The sequence below is a fragment of the Antechinus flavipes genome, chromosome 2, assembly GCF_016432865.1.
Source record: "Antechinus flavipes isolate AdamAnt ecotype Samford, QLD, Australia chromosome 2, AdamAnt_v2, whole genome shotgun sequence".
Classification (NCBI taxonomy): domain Eukaryota; kingdom Metazoa; phylum Chordata; class Mammalia; order Dasyuromorphia; family Dasyuridae; genus Antechinus; species Antechinus flavipes.
Genome location: NC_067399.1, coordinates 1,539,490 through 1,559,998, shown reverse-complemented (window position 1 = coordinate 1,559,998; position 20,509 = coordinate 1,539,490). Strand labels below are relative to the sequence as shown.

The 20,509-nt window shown below is 41.4% G+C and overlaps 1 long non-coding RNA gene across 1 annotated transcript; it reads left to right on the top strand.

Annotated features, from left to right (window-relative positions):
- The first annotated feature begins 205 nt into the window (after positions 1–205).
- On the top strand, positions 206–3,027 carry LOC127547255 (uncharacterized). The gene is made up of 2 exons (XR_007950113.1): positions 206–295; positions 875–3,027. It is a non-coding gene; the product is annotated as an uncharacterized LOC127547255 (long non-coding RNA).
- Positions 3,028–20,509: the final 17,482 nt, after the last annotated feature.

The window sequence follows — 20,509 nt, the reverse complement described above, 5'->3', positions numbered from 1 at the left end:
TTTCCATGGCAACCCAGGGAAGAGTGGGGGGGTGGACGATCGCCGGCTGCGCACCCCCTTCTGGGAAACGTAGTCTGTAGGCGGGGGGAGGGCAAAACGCATGCGCCTGGTCTCTAGGCCTCGTTTTGGTGCTAATCTTCCCTGTGCCTCGGTCCTCGAGGGCTCTTGGGAGCCCTCCCCTTCTCCCTCCTGCAGGCCCGGGAGACGCTGCAGGGCTCCTGGAGGGGGGCTGAGCACAGGCGATCCTGGAGACCGCAGGGACGGACCCCTGGAGCATCTGGGTAGAGAGAAGGGGGTGCGTGTAACGGAGAGAGCCCCGCTCAGGCCCCTGGATGACCACAAGCTCGAGGGGCCCAGGCTACACGTGGGAGTGGAGGAGGGGCAAGTAGCCTACCGCGGGTTAGAGGGCATGCGCTCCTGGAGGGATGGGGGCTCCGCCCTCGCGGTTTGGGTGCCAGCCGTGGAGCGGGTGCTGAGGGGCCGCGGGAAGGGGACTGAGCTCGGTGGGAGCGCTCCCCCATGATCCAGGGCTGCGCTGGGCGCGGGTGCCGGGCCCGAGGGCACAGTTCTTGCCTTCAGCCTGGGGCCAGGGCTCTTGGGTGCAGACCTGGGGGGGGGGGGCGGTCCTTGTGGGCGAGTCTCCTCCCAGAGACAGCTGCACGTGGGCGAGGGGCCAGGCGGAGGACAGCCCCCCCCCCCCCCCCCCTCCCAGCAGCCTCCGCCCGCAGGTCGGCTTCTCTTCTTCAGCTGTTTGGGCTCCGGCGTTTGGCAGAGCATCTCAGTGCCGTTAGCACAGCCGCTTACATTCTGCTTTTCCGGTAATTACCTCAGATGGGGAAAGCCAGCTTAAACCCGATCATTCTGACCCTAACAGCGGAACTATAACGAGATGTCAAATTGGGACCCAGAGGAGAAGCTGCCCCGGCCTTTTCTGGCTTGGTCTGAATTCTGTGCCTGACAAAGGCCCTGCCGCCCAGCGGCTGCGGGACTGCTTCGGACAACGAGCCCCTCGGGCTCAGAACCGGTCCTCGGGCTCAGAACCGGTCCTCCGCTCACTCAGCCCGTCAATAACGGGGCTGTCAGGACAGCCAGGCTCAGAATGACGCCGCGGGGAAACTGAGTCCCGAGGGAATTCCCCGGCTTCCCAGGGTCCTCCCAAGCGCAGACACCCATCGGCGGCGGCTCCCACAGACAGGCCAGAAAATACTGCTCAGAGAGAGAATTCGCAGTCCAAAGAAGTTCAAGCCTAGACGGCAAAGTACCAGTAATCTTAGCTTCGGGCTGATTCAGGTATTATTTTCAAGCTACAATAACAAATTTATCAGACTTAACATCATTTACTTAAAAAAAAATATTCTTTCCCAATGAAAACTAACCCTGGTGTAAAAATCAATTATTAAAAATTAAGAAAATGATTGTAATCTGGAATTCCACATGGATAGTGAATAGATGATCTTTCCCAAAAAGAGTCCCAGAAAACACATCTCTAGAGTCCCAGGGGTCCTCAAACTTTAAACAGGGGGCCAGTTCCCTGCCCCTCAGACTGTTGGAGGCCGGACTATAGTAAAAACAAAAACTTTGTGTTGTGGGCCTTTAAATAAAGAAACTTCATAGCCCTGGGGGAGGGGGATAAACGTCCTCAGCTGCCGCATCCGGCTCGCGGGCCATAGTTTGAGGACCCCTGAGAGGTCTAGACTAACAAATATCCATCTCTTAAGGTATTGTTCGTTATCCTATTAAGCAAAATTACATCCTTAAAATGGTGGAGACTAAGTTCAAGATGTAAATTTAATACATACCATATTCCAGTTATTCCAACTTTATTATAACTTTTGCAATCACAAATTATCACATAAGGTACTTCAGTACTGTAAACAAACTTGCAGAGCTTCCCTGCTTTGTTAAAGGAGTGTTTGTGATAGATCCATTTTCTCAGGAAGCCAATTCACAAGTTCTTTCACAGGGCTGATGAGATTGTATGACCCTGCTCAAGCAGATGTTTCCAGGAAACCTGGAAATATAAGGAGTTTTTTTTTTTTTAAACTAGGTCTCCCTCCCTCCTTTTTTTTGCCCCCCACAAAATAAGGAATTATTCCTTTTAAAATAGATCTTTAAATGTTTCATAGGTTCTAACATTATGACAATAATGTCTAATATAATTTCACAATATATGAATCAGAAAGAATTTAATTCTCCAATAGCAATTTTATCACCTCCTAAACAATATCTCAAACAATTTACAACATAGGGAAACTTAAGAAACAGAATAATATTCACAATATCATGAATTTAAAAATATGAAAAAATAAAATAGGACATAGATGACTTCATTCAAATGCATTTCTGAAAGTTGTGTGTGAGATGATATTGGATGTTATTACATATCCCTTTAGACTGAGTAACAGAGATGACAGAAAGTGAAAAGTTCTGATTAACTATCCTGAGGGGAAGATATGTCTTATTGTAAATGCAATCACATAAACAAATTAATTTCACATTAAAATGATTAGGAAATACATAGAAGGGTCTACCAGTTTAAATTCACAACCATTATTGTTAAATTCAGGTCAGATATTTAGTTGAGCTAAATGTCATATACCATTCTTGTCCAAAATTCTTCCTCTTAATATTCTGCATGGTATTAGGATTCTAGCCCAGGCAGAAGATACTAAGCGGTCTGCTCTCACTCTGACAGGGGGATGATGCCTCTCCTCCAAACTGAAGCCCTTGAGAATTTGACAGGGGATGTCGTTTGCTAAGTAAGGCAGAGAACCCAGGGGACATTGAGAGTTAATACAATGATTATTTGCACATAAGAAAACTCATGGAACACCAGGATCACAAGAACACTAAGTCTTCATAAGGGCCACGTTGACATAGAACATTTTACAAACACCTGTTTCCCACAAGCAATCCTGATCTTCCTTAACTTCAGTTGTAAAAGATAACTAATATATGTTCACTTACTCCCTTCTAAGACAACTTTAAAATTATTTTCCTTAAAATAAAAGATATAACTGATATTAACTTTCCTAGTTAATTGATATCTTTGTCCCACAAACTTCATATTTGTCTTATCATTGAGCTTTTTCAAGGGTGCCTGCATATTTATTATTTAAAAGTGGATGGCGAGTTTGGGAATCTGTATCTCATTATCTCAACTCAGTTTAAATACCTTCTCACAAATTAGAAGAGTTAGTAGTTTTTAGAACAGTTAACTGGTATACTTAGAAGTTAAGGCTTTATAATGCTTCAAGGCAGTATGGTATAATGGACAGAACTATGAATTGAATCTCTCTTTGGAATTTCTAGATAGACCTATGATTTTCTGAGTGTGGGGACAAGAAAAAGTTTGAAATATTGTTAAAATTACCAGGATGTGACACAGAGACAGGATGTCAGCATGTGCTGTTGGAAAAATGGCACCAATCAACTTGCTTGAAGAGCTGTTGCCACAAACCTTCAGTCTATAAAAAATGCAACATTTGCCAGGTGCAAAACATGAGGTCTATCTCCCGGGTTCTGTCACTATTTGTGTCAAACACTCCATCTCCAGACTATAGATTGACTTAGAAAATCCCAAATTGACATTATCTAGGCTGTACTGTTGTTTTTTTTTTTTTTTTAAATTATTATTATTATGTTAGATGTTTCCCTACATCTTCATTGGGCATTGGGAACCTCAGTTCTAAGTGACTCATAGATGCTTTCTCCATCAATATGGAAATTGCTTTTCAAGATAAGATCTTGGTACATTTTTTAAATTAAGTAAACTTTCAAAATACATTGGAGAGAATCAGAGGTTTGGGGGTAAATAAAATGGCATTTGTTATTCCCACTTAGTTCTCAACTGACAGTTTATCTAGCACTAGGAGATCACATTCTCAAAGTCAAACATGATTCTTTCCACAGCTCAGGGGCATTTGCCTTCTGGAGTTGGATCCTACCTTTGGAGGATTTTTTTTTTTTTACTGTACTGAGGTTCTCAATTCTCCTATTCTTTTGTTTTGAAAGCATTGGGACCGAATACACTATAAGATTTCAAAATTATAGAGTTTGGGTTTGTTTTTTTTTCCCCCATCCATAGCATTAAAATCTTTCTAAAACTAACCACATTCAGTTTTGTATTCTTGTTGGGGGAAACCATACTTTTCTACATCCTTCATTTTCATGCATATTTCAAACATCGTACTGGACGATTTTTTTTTTACACAAAATGCAATGAAATGCTTCTGCATCAGTAAAATACACCTCGTTCACATTAGGAAAAGGATAACTCAATGAAAAACATGCAAAATATTGCCCTAACAAAACCAGGTGACACTGATGGAACTTGCCTCCCCAAAGCATTTGTATGGAGCAAAATAATCTAAGGTGATGACTTTCTTTTAACACAATTAAAAGCAATCCATAGTTCTAGTTTCCAAAACCAAACCAAAACCAAAAAACCTTTCTTCATCCTCAAAAAAACATAACATTCAAATACATATCTATAACCTAGAAGGTGAATAGAGGAGCTCCCATTTTATATATTCTTGCCTTTGTGATAAAACATCAACCAATTTCAGTCATAATAATGACTTCAAATTCTCAAACTTTTTCTTCTCCAAAATTATTAGAAGTTCCATATATGCAAAACCAATGAAAATGGTATACAATATTTAGACCTCATATCAACTATTTTAGTTTTCTCAAGTTTATTTTTTTTTATTTTTCATCAAGTGGGTTTTATTCATACTTCTTGCTTCCCTTTTTAAAAATCTTGAGGCACCAGTATCTCAGAAGAAAGAGAAGAGAGATCTTGCTCTTCACTTTGAATGCTTCCATTTTCTACTCTTTTCACCCAAAATGGTCAAATTTCCAATGAGAAGAAATTAAGTGCCACTCTAAGCAAGCATAAAACTTTAGACATTTCAAGAATTTTGGAATCTACCTAAAGAACAAAATAAAATAGAAACACTTTCCCTCTTCTAAAGCTAAATCAGCACAAGAAAGGCACAGACCAGGAGAATGTTTAAAAAAAAAAAAAATGTATGTGGGTTGATCAGGACCAGATAAAACAGATTTTTGCTTAGATAAGTACACTTAAAACAGCATCCTGTCCCAGCTTCCCATATACCTACTCCCAAATTCAGGAAGATGAAAGAAATAATTCTCACCTTTACAAACAAGCTCACCCATCCAGCAAAAGCAAATCCAGATTTAAATCTAGATAATAGCTTACTAGTTTAAATGGCAAAGAAAAAAAAAAAAGAAATCCTAACAATACTGGAGTTCTCCTACCTGATGGTGCTCCCTTAAACCTATCTGTCCTCATTCACATAGAGGCCCAAAGAAGATCCAAGAGGGTCTGTGGGCACAGCATGGGAGAGAGAAAGTTCTCCCCCCGGACAAAAAGACTCAGCTAGAACGGGGAGCAAACGCCTGATGGAGACAACGAGGAGGAGAGGGCGCAGACAAAGAACATCCCCATGCAGAGACACACACACACTCTCGGGATTGGCACAGGCCTCCGTGCCCCAGGAACCAGACTACATGGATACTGTCGAAGAATTCTAGAACTTCCCTTAGATAGTCTAGAAATCCTTTACACTCTCCTCCAGTCCTAAACTTGAGCCTCCAACGCTACCAATGGAAATCAGAGGTGACCATGTGCTCATTAAAAACTGAGAATGCATTTAGACAATTTCAGAAGGAACAACAATTGGGTTCCCTATTTTAGAAAACTTCATAAAGGAGAAATTATATTTAGAAATTAATTTAAGACCTAACAGTCTGCTCATAATGATGAGACTTTTCATATAGTTTGCTTTAAAGAATTTCAAAATTATAGAATGACATAGGTGATCTCATGCAGACTGAGACACACCTGGTCTCCCCACATGGTCCAAAGGGATAGAGAGAAGGTACTGCAGTGAACAGTCTTGTCCCAGAGAAGACTTTGGAGGGACCACTCTATGTCTTTGATCATCCTTTGCTAACCACCACTGGGTATTAATGAAAAGGTCTGTCTAGACCCAGAAAGAAAAAGCTGGACCCTCTTCCTTCCTCTATGATATCAAGTCCTCAAACTTTTAAGTGATTTAAAGAGAATTCCAATTTACAGGTTAAACATCACACGAGGAAACTGAGTTCAAGATTGGGGGCCTTTGGCTGTACACAAAATATTTAATCAGTTTTGCCCTGTGGCTTGTCAGATGATCAGCAGTACCTTGCCATACTTGCATAGAGCACGGGAAAGGGCTAATGTGGGATGGTGGCCCACTGTCCCCTCTCTCCTGCCTCTGCCTCCCATTTTTAGCAATAACTGAATATGGAGGCAAACACTTTGATAAGTAAAAATTCCAGAAATGTGCTGTCCATTCCGACCCCAAAAGTTCTATTTTGCTTATCTCTAAGCTTGGATAACATTCTGGAATCTTAACAATAGCATCCCAATCTTGCTCTAAACAGTTTTCAGATAATGGATGAGAAAGCCTACTCTGACTGCTGGGTCAAATGACCAAATGAAGCAATTATTCTCCAGCATTTCTATGGGTTAGAAAAGTCATCGAAAAAATGCTTCTCTTGCTTAACAACAATTGGGACCTACCCCATCCTCTGTAATGGCCTTCTCCTTCCCACCATAAAAGAACAATATAGGCTTAGCACCTTTGGGTTCAGGGAGAGTGTGATGAGGAAAAATGAATACAGGACTTCAGAGGATAACTGTATTTTCTTCTCAAACCTGCCGTACCATGTCTACTCTTCCCAGCCGGCCCACAAAAGTGGAACTGCATCACGAGTGCCAGCATTCCTGATTAGGCCAAGCAAGACGCACCAATTTCCTCATCAAAAAGGCACGGAGCCCATCCAGAGAAACATGGGCTACTCTTCCCACCCTGCCCTTCTCGGATGTGGATGGCTCAGAGGCCACAAGGTCCCGGGTCATCCACAAAGGTGGGCCCGACCCAGAGACAAAGCTTCCCCTCTCCTTCCCTTCATCTTTCCCTCTCCTTTTCCCACCTGGCTCCAGGACAAACATGTTCTAAAGCCTCTCAGTCCCCGCCTTTCTTGGACATTCCAGGCTTTCTGTGCCCTGTCTTTGTATCCCCTGGCCTAGCGCATCCCCGCTCTTGGTTGCGCCTGGCCTCAGGGTCTGCCAGTCTTGGCCTTTGGCGCACATTTGCAGCCACAGAGGCTCAGACAGCAGCCGATTCTTCCCAGAAGCACAAATCCTGCCTGAAGCTCAAGCCAGGGAAATGCTCAGGCTTAAAGACAACCAGCATGATCCAAAACATGGACTACACTGCATGCAGCAAACCAAGCTATCCGAGCTCAAATCCTTAATGGTGGGCCAGGCGGCCAAAGCCACTCTGGCTCAGAAACCGGAGCTTCTGCACCTTGCTGTGGGACACTTGTCAGACCCGGAGCTTCTGGGTCCATTGGTTCCAGATATCACAGCTAAATCAGCCCCCTCCAGCCAGACCTGGTCGCTTCCGCTGGCCGGGACGCAGCGCAGCTTCGGTAATCTGGTAGATGACACTTATTTCACCTGCGTTCTCCGCCTCTGGCGGGAACATCTACCTGCGCCAGCGATAAGACTGAGAGCGGACCCAGCCAAGCGGCCCGATCGGGACTCACTGGCCTTGATGCGACCGATAGCCTGGACTCTGTTCAAGCGCCCAGACTTCCCATGGTATCTGTTCCAAAGGATATACTCTCAGGAGTGGGAAAATGCAGTAACAGCTTTTTGCATTGTGGGGGGCAACCCTTCCTATTTGTCACATGGTTGATCTGCCCATTTCAAAAGTGGTGTGGGCATAAAACTCTAGTACTTTTGTAGGGGATTGCTGTAGCCGCCATGGAGTGAGCCTGATCTCCACGCAGAGTCCACTGACCAAGAGTAGGGTAGCTTTGCAATGCCCGTGGACTTGTGGGTGGTAGACCCCGCCAATGTCCAGTGACATATCCAGATCACCAAGGTGATGGTAGTAGCGATGGACACACAGGTTCTGGAACTCTGGGCAATCATTTTGTGGGAGATCTCCCCCCACACACACAAGGGCATCAGTACCACAGAGGTGTAAATAGTCCTCGAGAAATCTCTACTATAATGGCAGCTCAAGACTCATGCTAACAGTGCTACAACCTCGGTCATCTCCCACTACTACTAACAGGGAGACAAGCCATTAATTACCTCCTCTTAACACCTCACTGAGGATTGCTATAAAAATGGTGACTACCTTTGTGGCCACGTACCAAATGGATGCAAGAGGAAGACAAAGTGAGCTTGACAAGCGATCCTACAAAACGAAAACCTCTAGGCCCCTCGAGGATTCCAGGATCAGAGGACATTCCAGGCTGGATGTGGAGTCTCCTTTGTTGAGTTGCCAGTTTCCAGCTGATGGTTGGGGACGAGACAGAGTGATGATGACATCTCATCAGATAAAGAAAAAAATGAGTTTGACAAGCAAAACTATAGAACAAAAGTGAACTGTCAAATATGGGGTGTGAACCACAACACTTGGCTCCTTCTCATTCTGTCATTCTAGGATTCCAGGATCAAGGAATGGTCCAGGATTTCAAGGATTGAACTCTCTTTTTTGAGCCTGCAGCTTCCAGGTTATAATAATCAAGTGTTCCAGCCAATTATTTCCACTTGTGTGGTGGAAAAAGTGAGTTTGACAATTATAGGATTCTCTAAGGCACTGATGGAGGGCTCTGTCTAGGGCCCTCATCTCTTTTCCCTTTAGACTTCACTGTCCCATGGATTTCATGACCGCCTCTATGTTGAGGATGCTCACCTATCCTTGCCCTAAGAAATTCAAATTGCTGACCTCCAACCTCCCACCTCCAAGTACCTTTCAGACATCCCCACTCTGGATGGACATCTTAAACTCAACACTTGTCAAACTCTCCCTACTTCCTATCTTCTCTCTTCCCAGTTCCTCAAGATCCCAACCTTGAGTACTACCCAGGCTGTTGCCAAAACTTGTTGAGTTCACTTTTACCATACCTCTAGGACATCCTCCCTTCTTCCATTTACTGCCACCAGCCTGGTGCAGACCCTCATCCTGTCACCCCTGCTGAGGGGGGCTGCCTTTCCTAAAGGGCAGGTCTGAGAGTCAGCTCCTACCCAATAAGCTGCTGTGGCTCCCTATGGCCCTTCTCACCTGGCCCTTCTACCCCTTACATCTTTAGAACATCCTTCTCTATTACTGGCACCGGCTTGGTGCAGACCCTCATCCCATCGCCCATGCTGAGGGGGGCTGCCTTTCCTAAAGGGCAAGTTTGACTCTGTCAGCCCTTACCCAATAAGCTGCTGTGGCTCCCTTTGGCCCTTCTCCCCTGGCTCTGGCCCACCCCTTACATCTCTAGAACATCTTTTTCTCCTCTATTACTGCCACCAGCCTGGTGCAGACCCTCATCCTGTCACCCAATGTTGAAGGGGGCTGCCTTTCAGAAAGGGCAGGTCTGACTCTGTCAGCCCCTACCCAATAAGCTGCTGTGACTCCCGATGGCCCTTCCTCACCTGACCCTGTCCTAGCCCTTACATCCTCTTCCTCAACCTCCATTTCTCAGCCCAGGCATCTTCTCTGGCTCTCTCCCATGCCTGGAATGCCTGTCCCAACTAAAACCCTCTAGCCCCTCTTACTTCCCGGCCTTTTCCTCTTTTTCTGTTGTTCAGTATTGTCTGACTCTCTGTGGCCCCATTTGGGGTTTTCTTGGCAGATGCGCCAGAGGGCTTGGCCATTTCTTCTCCAGCTCATTTTATAGGTGAGGAAACTGAGACGAATAGGGTGAAGTGACTTGCCCAGCATCACATGGCTAGTAGTGTCCTGAGGCCAGTTTTGAGTTCGGGGCCTCCCAACTCCAGCATTCTGTCCACTGTGACCTTTTAATTACTTCCTATTTATCCTGTACATCATTCGCTTCTTATTTGTTTGCCTGTCTCCCTCCTTAGAGTATAAGCTTTGGATTATCTTTTGTCCTTTTTGATATTCCTATACCTGAAATTTTTCAGGTTATGTGGCAAGAGGAGGTTATTCCTCCCAGAGTTCCAGGGCACCTCCATTGTCTATCTAAAGGTAAAAGAAGTAGATTGTTCTTTGATAATCACTGCTGGGCTGGAGAGGAAGGGGCAGGGAATCCTGTCATTGCTGGCAAGATTGCTGTCAAAGAGTTCTTCTCGTGGAGCCAGGGTGGCTTTGGAAGGGGTTGGAGACCAGTCAGTGTGGTGTTTTCTGCTGGACAGCTCCAGGAGAAAGGCCAGAAAGGTCTGTCCACAGTTATGAGGGACGGTGGAAGGTCAGGGTTCATCAGTGCTGTATGTCAACTTCACCATAGCGCGCTTGCCCAGATTTAGGATTAATGGATGCGGCTCTAGCACTTTCCCAGTCACCAACAATGTCAATAAAGCAGGGCCGTGTGCTTGCTCTCATGAGGTTTCCAGCGACATTGTCGGATGCCTTCAATGGGGACAAAAATGGCAACACATTCAGCTCCGTCATGGGTGGCAAATACTTCAACTTGAAAAGGCTCCAAGCTGAGACTAAAGTGGACGGAGAGTTGGTGCATGATTTTTTGTTTGCACGTGATTGTGCCCTCAATGCAGCCTCTGACACTTGAGATGAAAGTATAAATTGGTGTTCTCCCGCTTGTGCTAATTTTGGACTAAGAACTCCAAGAAAACAGATTTTTCACCGGCTGGCACCACACCATCCATCTGTGGATCCATCTGTTATGGGAAATTGGACACAATACTCTGAATAAGTTCCTTCACCTTGGCAATACACTTTCCAGGGATGTCCACATCGACAATGAGACTGATACACGCATTGCCAGAGCTAGCTCAGGGTTGGAGAGGTCCCAAAAGCAAGTGTGGAAGAAGAGAGCTATTAGGCTGACCACCAAACTGAAGGTCTACCGAGCTGTTGTGCCGACCTCTTTAGTGTATGGACGATCTCCTGAATTAATTCCATTTGAATTGTCTTAGGAAGACACTGAAGATCATGTGGCAAGAGAAGGGACACTGAGGTCCTTTCTTGAACTAAACTGCCAAGCATTCAAACCCTACTACAGAGAACACAACTCCCATGGGCTGACCATATAGTTCAAATCTCAAATGTACATTTGCCCAAAAGACTATTTTATGCAGAACTCACACAGGGCAAGTGTTTATGTGGAGGTCAGAAGAAGTGATACAAGGACATTCTCAAGGTCTCTCTGAAGAACTTAAGTATTAATTCTGAAGCATTGGAGACTCTGGCTCAGGACTAGTCAGCATAGCATGCCCTCACCAAAGGCGGCACTGTGTTTCTGTGAGCAAAGCAGAATTGCAATAGCTCAAAAGAAATGGAAGATGCACAAATTTAGACAGACATTTCCATTCAAACATTCCTGTGGACTATTTATGCCCAACCTGTGGTAAAACCTTCTCTCACCTCCTACTGGTCTGATCAGCCACAGTTGGACACACTATACCTTGACCCTGACATAGTGATATCATTTTGGTCCTCTTTGAGCACAAAGAACAACTAGCCATCCCCAGAACTTAGCACAGTGTACATAGCAGGTGCTTAATAAATGTTTATTGATTGATTGAATGAAGAAGAAGCCTCTATTATATATTTACTAGGTGTAAGGCAGAGAGATGGTTCAGTGATGGGCTGAGAGTTAGATGATTACTAGCTGTGTGATCCTGGGCAATTCATCTCATTTATGTTTGCCTTAAGCATTGGAAAAGGAAATGACAAATCACTCCTGGATCTTCTAGGTCCTTGGACAGTGTTGGTATGCTAAGGGGGTTGCAGAGAGTTGGACATGACTGTGACTGAACAACAAACAGGCTTGGAGAGCTTGAAGAGTGGATGATATTCTGAAGATATCTAAATGTATTCTTCCTTTCTTGACTTGGCAGATACTTATTGGCCAAGAAAATCTACCACTGTGGACAAGTCAGGTAAAGAAGTCAACCTATAGTTCTCAAGCATTGGCATGACTCATTAGTTCACAAATCTGCTGCTGAAGAAAAAATTCCATACAAATTTCTCCAAAGGGTATTAAAGAATAAGCTACAGTGATTTGTTTTTTGGAGAATACAGAATGAAAATTAAATATAAAACATAGGATAGCAATCTAAGTGGGCTTCACTCTCCACTTTCCTGAGCCTCTTTCTCCTACCTCCTAATCCCAATTCTGCCAAAATGATTGGGACTTCTGAGGAAACTTTTCAGGGAAATCAATTCTGAGAAATCAACATGGCAAATCCCCAAAATCCATCCTAGGTATAATTATCAGTGTAGTGAAAAAAAGCATTATAAATTTTCATTCTTCTTCAATCAACCCTCCAAATATCAGATTGCCCAGTTTGATTCTGGTTCATTTTGGCAGAAATGGACTTATGGCTGAATTGCCTTTAAAAAGACAGCTTCCACAGTCGTTTTCTATTTCACACCATCAAAGAATAATAGATTTAAAACCACTGAAAAATCATATACAAGGCACAAAGTAGAAATGTATTTTATTCTCCAAACATTCTTACCTTCACTATCACCCAAGCCAGAAGTCCCACCCCACTTTTATGGAAATTCTTTACTGGAAATTATTTTAACTTTGAGAATTAGAAATTATTTCCAATCATACTATTCCCACCAGATCTTTTAATGATCACTGTAATGAGATATCATGGATGAACCATCAAGATATTGGCCTCCTTATTGGAAGTGTTTGATGAGAGTCCTATCATTTTTCTATTTTATTCTCCACAGAAAAGTGTTTCTTGATCTGATAGTTTACAGATGATTACTGATCAAAAAAGATTCCTGTGTTCTCTTGGAGAGATAAACAAGTGAAACAAAGGTCCTCCAGAATGTAGACATGTTACTACAGTCAAGAATGGTGCATCTCTATAAAAACACTTTTTGCTAAAAGAATAGTTAATCCAAAAGCCATCTTGGGCCATGAAAATCTGTTTCACATCAATATAGAACAATAAGCTTATCATTTGGCTTATGGAAGCTAAGAAATACAAAATAAGTATAAAGCAGGAGGTACTTGTGTATCCTGTTCTCAGACTTTCTTGGTTATGTCTGCTCCAGAATCTAGCAAGGAGCACAAAGGAGATCAACTTTTCCATGAAATTAATTACTCAACATTAGTCTGGATAATTCTAATTATCCAGCATTTGGATGACAGCATTTCAGCATTATAAAATGGAATATTATTGCCTCCTGTATAAGTAGAAATATCTATCATATCTTCATTCTGACTACCTAAACATGAAACTCGGTCCATTAGGTGAAGGAGATGGAATAATAAGAGCAGTCCAGCTCATTATTGAGGACTGTGTGTGATGATTAACTCTTTATCTCTTCCCTCCCCAAATCCAATTCCTCTGATCTCCTGCCTCCAAACAGAATACAAGTATACATTGGTCCCTGTTTCCTCCTGTATCTTGCACAGTTACAGATTGGGTTTGGTCCCCATTCTCCCCTTCCACTCTTTTTTATGCTTGCAATTTAGTAAAGTAGTTAAAGGATCTCAAATACTCATTTCCCAGAAAACAAAACTGAAAAAATGAGTTTCTAACTTGGAATTTTGTTTTGAGCTCTTTAATTAAATGCTTGTCTAACCTAATTTGAAGCAATCAAGCTATATTCGACCGGTGGCTGGTCAGTTAGAATTCAGTAATGCTATTAGCCTGTCATTGCTTGGCTTAAGCAGACATTATTAGTCTGCTTTCCCACCCAGTTGGGGTTTGACAAACACACAAAATTGTACCACCAATGGAAGGTATTAACAGAGACACACAGAGGTGATATTCTGCCCAATGGTTCAATCATTCTTTGCTTGATGGAGGTCTCCCTTTCTTGACTTGGCTGTTTCTAGAAAACTTTTCTTGTTAGATGGTACAGTGAATAGAGCAATAGGCATGAAGATAGGAAGGATATTTCTTCCCGAGTTCAAATCTGGCCTTAAGACTCTTCCTAGCTGTGTGACTCTGTTTGCCTCAAGTTTCCTCATCTATAAAATGAGCTGGAGAAGGAAACAGCCAACCTCTCCAGTGTCTTTGCCAAGAAAATGCCAAAACGGGTCTCAGAGAGTCAGACATTAGTGAAATGGCTAAAGAATACCAACAACAAAAAGAACCTTGTTGACCATAACTTCCCCTCCAAGAAAGGAGTGTGTGAAAAATAAAACTACAAAAGTGTGCTGCTGAATGTGGGGTTTAAAGCAGTTAACCTCTCTCTTTTCCAGTTTAAACATTCTAGGGCTCTAAGATGGTATGACAAGGGTGGTCTTGGTGCCTCAACTTCAAAGGTTCCAGCTCATGACCAAGTCATCCATCCAGCAATCTCCCACAACACAAAGGAAAAAATAAGATTGATAAAATTGTGGAACAAAAGTGTGCTCTCAAAGGTGCTGATGGGAGTGAATGAATGAAAAAGCATTTATTGAGCATCTAATATGTTCTTGTTAGGGATGGTCCAGCTCTAGCATTTTTAATTTCTAAGATTATGTACAACCTGAGATTCCAAGTAGGGCCTCCCTTTCTTGACTTGGCAGAAATGTCATGATTGGGTGTCTGGTCATGTGTATAAGTAAAGTTGTGGTTCTCAAGCATGGGCATGGCTGATTCCTCCCCAAACGTGACTGCAGATGTTGATCTGCTGCTCATGCAGACTAAGGGATTGTAAGGCCATGTCTCTAATAACAGAATTAAGCTTCCTATTTATACTTCACACAATTAAAGAACAAGTAAATGAGACTTTTAAAGCCCATCTTCTCGAAATTAAGTGAGCTATTATCGTAGAACTTGTCAGAATGAACTCATCTATGTGGCAAAATAGTGAGATTATTAATAGAGGTGAAAAGCCTATTGAACTTAATGACAGCTGAAAAGTCTCATTTTCAGCAAGTCCTTCACTTAAGTGGATTCTAACAAGATAAAAATAATTTTCTTTTTTGTGATCTGTATAATGAGTTAGCAAGAACTAATCACAATGATCTCTATAATTGCTTAATCAGAGTGCTATTCTTTTTACCCCACTAAGACAAATCAGAAAAAAAAAATTAATCTGTACTCATACGTTCTCTAATTTCCAGAGCTTTGGAAGATGGATATTCTGACAGAATAATTTTAGAATCCTCCTTTGTTAACTAGTGTGAAAGATGATTCATTTGGACCCCTATTCTATTCCAATCAGTATTAATCAGTTTGTTATGATTCCAAAGGGATAGTGATTCTAAGTTCTATATATTAGGCACCAGAACTGTGGCCTGCAGATTGTAAATTCACTAGTTAGGAAGCTAACTAACCTGGGCCGGCCCTCCACTTTTGCTTTTCTTTATTATGATAATCAAGCCCAGCATGGTAAATGTGATTCAACTGCATGGAAAGTCTCCCAACTTATTTTTGTTTTGTTTTGCTGTTTGGGGAAACAGGTCCAATATGTCCAACATGAAAAAGTGACCATCTTATGATCACTTAAATCAGTGGAGATGCTCTATGGTCTCTCTCCCCGTCCCCCCCCCCCCCAACTGTTATTTCATTTTGGGAGGGCTGATCCATAATTTTTGGCCCTCAAAGCAAGGTCTATGGATCAATGGAATTCTGTATTCTGTGTAGCCCGTTTGGAGTGTTCAAATATTAAATCTAGCATCAGGTCTTATATAATTAAGGCCCTGGAAGGAGGAGGCATTTCAGAGTATGAGGAAGATCTGAGATCCACTTCATTAGAAGAGATCACAGACCCTTTATTAAAGGGCCATTGGCTCAGAGCTCTGCCCCAGTGGTTTTTCTTACAGATTGATCAATTATAGTGTACATACTAGCTAAACTCTAAAGTCTCATTCAGTTCTAAATCTATGATACTGTGATCCTACCAATTGAAGTCAAAATGTTACTGAAGATTAAAAGTTAAAAATTCATTTGATCCTTTCCAGAGCAATCATCACTGAGTTTTCCCTTTAAAGAAAAAAAAATCATATATGAGAAATGGTATTTGTAAATTCAAATTGTTATTTAATATTCACTATCTTCAAATTATTTGGGAAGCTTATGTCTTTTTTCCATAGAATTTCAGAATTATATGATATGTTCCTTCATTTAACTTAGAAACATCTGATCATCTGCCAACCTGAGTTACACCAAAATGGATCTCAGGACAACAGAGATGGCAGAGAGGACATCCTAATTCCACTCAAGACCTCTGGATGTGATAAAACCTACAAAGTTGACAATCTTGGCTAGCAGGAGGAGGGGAAGCTGACCTGTTCAGAAAGGTTGACAACATTCTCTATAACCCATTTCTCCAAAAAGAGTGTGTTATTTGGAGGATTTTACTTTTAAACTTATTTTGATGTCTGACAAAACTGATATCAAGGAATAAGGCTAATTTCCATAGACTGATTGTTGAAGTAATCATATTTTATGACTCCATGTATATATATATAGACCATTTCAACTCTCTGATCACTTAAGTGGTAAAGTGAGAAGCATTGCTTTCCCATGCATTTGCCATTTTTAACTGTAATTACTATGGAAGGAAATTAACTTTTTTTTTTTTAACTCCTCCTTGCTTACTTTTTACCAAAGAACAAAACAAAAGATTTCTTTAGAAGTATATTTGGTCTCTAAATAGGAATATTGTTCCTTAAAGATTCTTATGGTAAAGTTCACTGTCTTATTTCTCCTGTCTTTGCTGACCATTTTGGAAGCCATTCAGTACATAGTCAAACTATAAATGTCTTGCCAAATTTAGGGAAGCCTATAATTTTCTCCACTAGTCTTTCCCTTGAAGATGGTCAGATATTCTACACTCTCTTTCCTTGAGAAGAAAGCTTCCAGTCTCCATTTGGGTTCATAAATAAATGCAACAATTATCTCCAGATCAGGTATGGGTCAAGAGCTTGGTATCATTGCAAAAATGCTACTCTTGCTCAATAATAATTGACAAAGGCCATCTTCCAATTTGCCAATCTTATTAACAGCAATATTATAACAACTTGGTTCATGGTATTAGTTGTAAAATGTAAGACATAAGAAATCCTCAACCTCTTTCAGTAACTTGGGGAACTTTTACATTAATTATAGAATTTCAGAATTATACAACTTCATACATGTTCCCTCATGCAGACCTAGAAATAGCTCATTTTCTGCCTTGGCTACAGAAAAAATGGAGTTTAGTGCAATAGACTGTGGTGTAGTAGTGATGGGAGAAAGGAAATCTTGTCCCTGTAACAAGTTGGAGCACTACTCTGTGTATTTTGTCTTTCTTTTCTAAAATTCTGTTTATTATGAGTGTCTACAAAATTGAAAGTCCTGGCTAGAACCAGAAATAGAAAATTGACCTTCTTTTCCATATAAATTCTAACTTTGGCCTGGGTTGGTTCACACTGCTGATTTTCTTGTGCCTTAGAAACTGAACTAATGGAGCCCAGTAGGGAATTCATGCCAGCTATATATAAATAGTGTGTGTGTGTGTGTGTGTATATGTGTGTGTATGTGTACATGTGTGTATTGTCTTGGACTGGAAGAGGACAGTGATCTCTATGGAGATGTGTGTTTCCAATATTGACTCTCAGAACTGGGATTTCCCCAAATAATAAAGATGATTTCTGAAGCCACCAAAGAGAAGACCAGGTGACATCTGGTGTGCTGAAAGTATTGATTTCTGGGACCTACCACTAATAAGTTAGGATCTCTCTTTTCTGGCAATGAATGGGAATGTGGATCAATAATATAAGGTTCCCCAAACCACAATTTGCCAGGATAGGCATCTTCACAAGATTCAAAACACAATAAAGCCAAGTCTTTATTAGAAACTCAACTTGACCTCCTCAGGTCTATCTAATGGTGAATATGTTCAAAGTATAGGGATGCTGGTTCTAGTGGGTAGACATTATCAATTCAGGAATCAGAGTTAGAGAAAATAAGATGGGAGTATTTAGAAAGTAAAGAAACTTGTTTGGAAATTTTCATATTGTAAACTAGTAACAAAAACTAGAGTAACATCCAGTAAATTAAAGAATCAAGACATTGTTTTACTTGTGAAAGTATAGAAACAAGAGAGGAAAACATCATTAATTTTTGGGAGGTATATTAGAAATTGTATTGTTGGCTATGTCAGCTCAAGTGACCATGAACATTAAAAGAGGGACAACTGAGTCGTCAACCTTTTGAAGGAAAAGAATCTTATTTTAGTTCCTCAGTTTTCATATTTAGGAGTGATCTTCAGACTAATAGATTAAAACAGCCTTCCTTGCCTTAGAAAAATAATTATTTCCAAAGCTGGGAATTCCTTTATTTTTTCACATCCTTTTCTCTTCTAGTCCTATTTTCCTTTTCCCCATATATCTTTCTATTTGAGTAGGAATAGAGAAGGGAGGTCTGAATTGAATAAGTCCTTATTTGAGCCAAACTAAGATAGCAGACAGAACTTCATCCATGAATTTTATTAGTTTAAGTTTATGGAATTATGCCCCAACTCCTAGCAATCCATTTCCCTTTGTGAGGAAGCACAAGACTTTTCCTAAGATATAATGGTCTTCTTATGAATTGCCTCTCCTTCCATGATGATGTGGGAATCCTACTTCTGATCCCTTTTGTAGAATTTTTTTGTCCTCATTAATTAGCTTCATAGTCTGACAGAAGAGGTTTTTGAAGGTTTCTATTCTTACCTCTTCTCTTTTTTTCCTACACTTCCAACAGTCAACTAACTTCTGCTAGAGCAATAACACTGAAAATGAAGCCCATTACCTTAGAATACCCACTCACTCCTTAGAACTCCCATTCACATCCTCTGGAGCCAGACACCCCTATTCCTTAGTCCTCTTCCTCCAAGACAGTTTCCAGATGGTTGAGAAGAACCCTGATTTCCTCCATTGAGTCAATTCTCATTCCAGCTGAGGTGTTTTTGACAACAGGATTCTTTGAGCTACCATGTCCATGAATTATTTTAGATTGCCAACAACTTGTGGAGGAACATTAACTCTTCATTCAAGCTATTAAAAGGAGAGATATGTGATCCAGGGGACAGGTCAAGGAGTTTTGAACCAAATATCATAAAAGAGCCAGCTCTTGCGGGTCATACAAATATAGAATGGTTTCCACATTCCTAAAGTTCTTTTATTAAAGGAAATTTCAACAGATAGGATTCAGTTTTTAATCCCATAGAAACTTCTGAAGAGAGCACCTTCAGGAAACAGAGGACTATGGAGGCAGACAGCCCTGGTGATAACACCTTAGCCCAGGGACAGAAAGAGCCTGAAAGAGCAGGCTCAGCAAGCTGATTGAAAGGGATCTAGGTTCTCCTATGGAAGGGAGAGGCTTATTAACCACAACAATCCCAGTGGATCTTGTGGATGGCTCCAAGAGCTGGGAAAAGAGCTGAAACCATAGAATCCTTTAAGTGTGTGATGTTTAGGCAATCAGGTGGCCCTCAAAATAGCCAGAGTTGAGGAACACCTAGAATGAAGAATAATCTTTAGGTTCAGGGGAGAGCAATCAATCTTAGGAAAAGAGAGCATCACAATGACCTGGAGAACAGTGGCTACAAAGCCTCCAGTGGAGCCAGTCCCAGAGAGAACAGTGGGAACTTATCTATAGAAAACATCAGCAATTTTCCAGCATCCAAAGCATGAGCTACCCCAGCATGCTTGTGTTTTACAGGGACATCTCTTCACACAGATGCTCTAGCCACAAGAATGCTCCCAGTGCCTAGATGCCCCACACATTATTCCTCTCATGTCTCCTCCTTCCAATGAAGGTATTATAAATACTTACCAACTTAGTGAATGGTAAGTATAAGAAGCAAAATGAAAAGACAGAGAATAGTGGTGTATTGCATTTTCAGAATTTCTTTACCATGTCTAACCCATTGTCTACACATTCGCAAAACTGAAAATCCTTAATTCTTTCCTGGAACTACCATATCAATTATAAAGAGTGCAAATTACTCAGATAATTCCAAGCAAAGTATCAGAATTGCAGCATTATCAAATTGAGTATAATGACTCTTGCAGATGTAGAAACATCTTGTCATCTATCTACCTTGGGTCAAAACGAAACCTATTTTAATAAATGGATGAGAGATGTTAGAGAAAAGAGCTGAATTCTGCAAAGACCATATTGAGGACACTCTGTTAATTTCATCATTTGCTAAAGCAATGCTGAGCATCAATTTCTTTACAGTGGCCTAAGGTAGTTTAAAAAATTTTTTTAAAATCCTCATTTTCCTGAAACTAATTTTCAAACAGTTTTCCAAGTGTGGACATCTTTAAAGAATTTTAGCATCATACAGCCTCCCTGAATGTTTATAAACATCTCATCATCTGCCTATTCTGGTGAAAGCACCTTGGCAGTTTGGTCACAAAATGACCAAAGTATTTAGGGAAGGAATTCCAAAATCTCATTGTCTTGAAATGAACCTTCAAATTGTGACTTTGTCAAGTATTGGCTTTCTTACTACATTAAAAGCAAACCATGGACAATCTTCTGTTGCTTCTGCTCAACAATAGATTG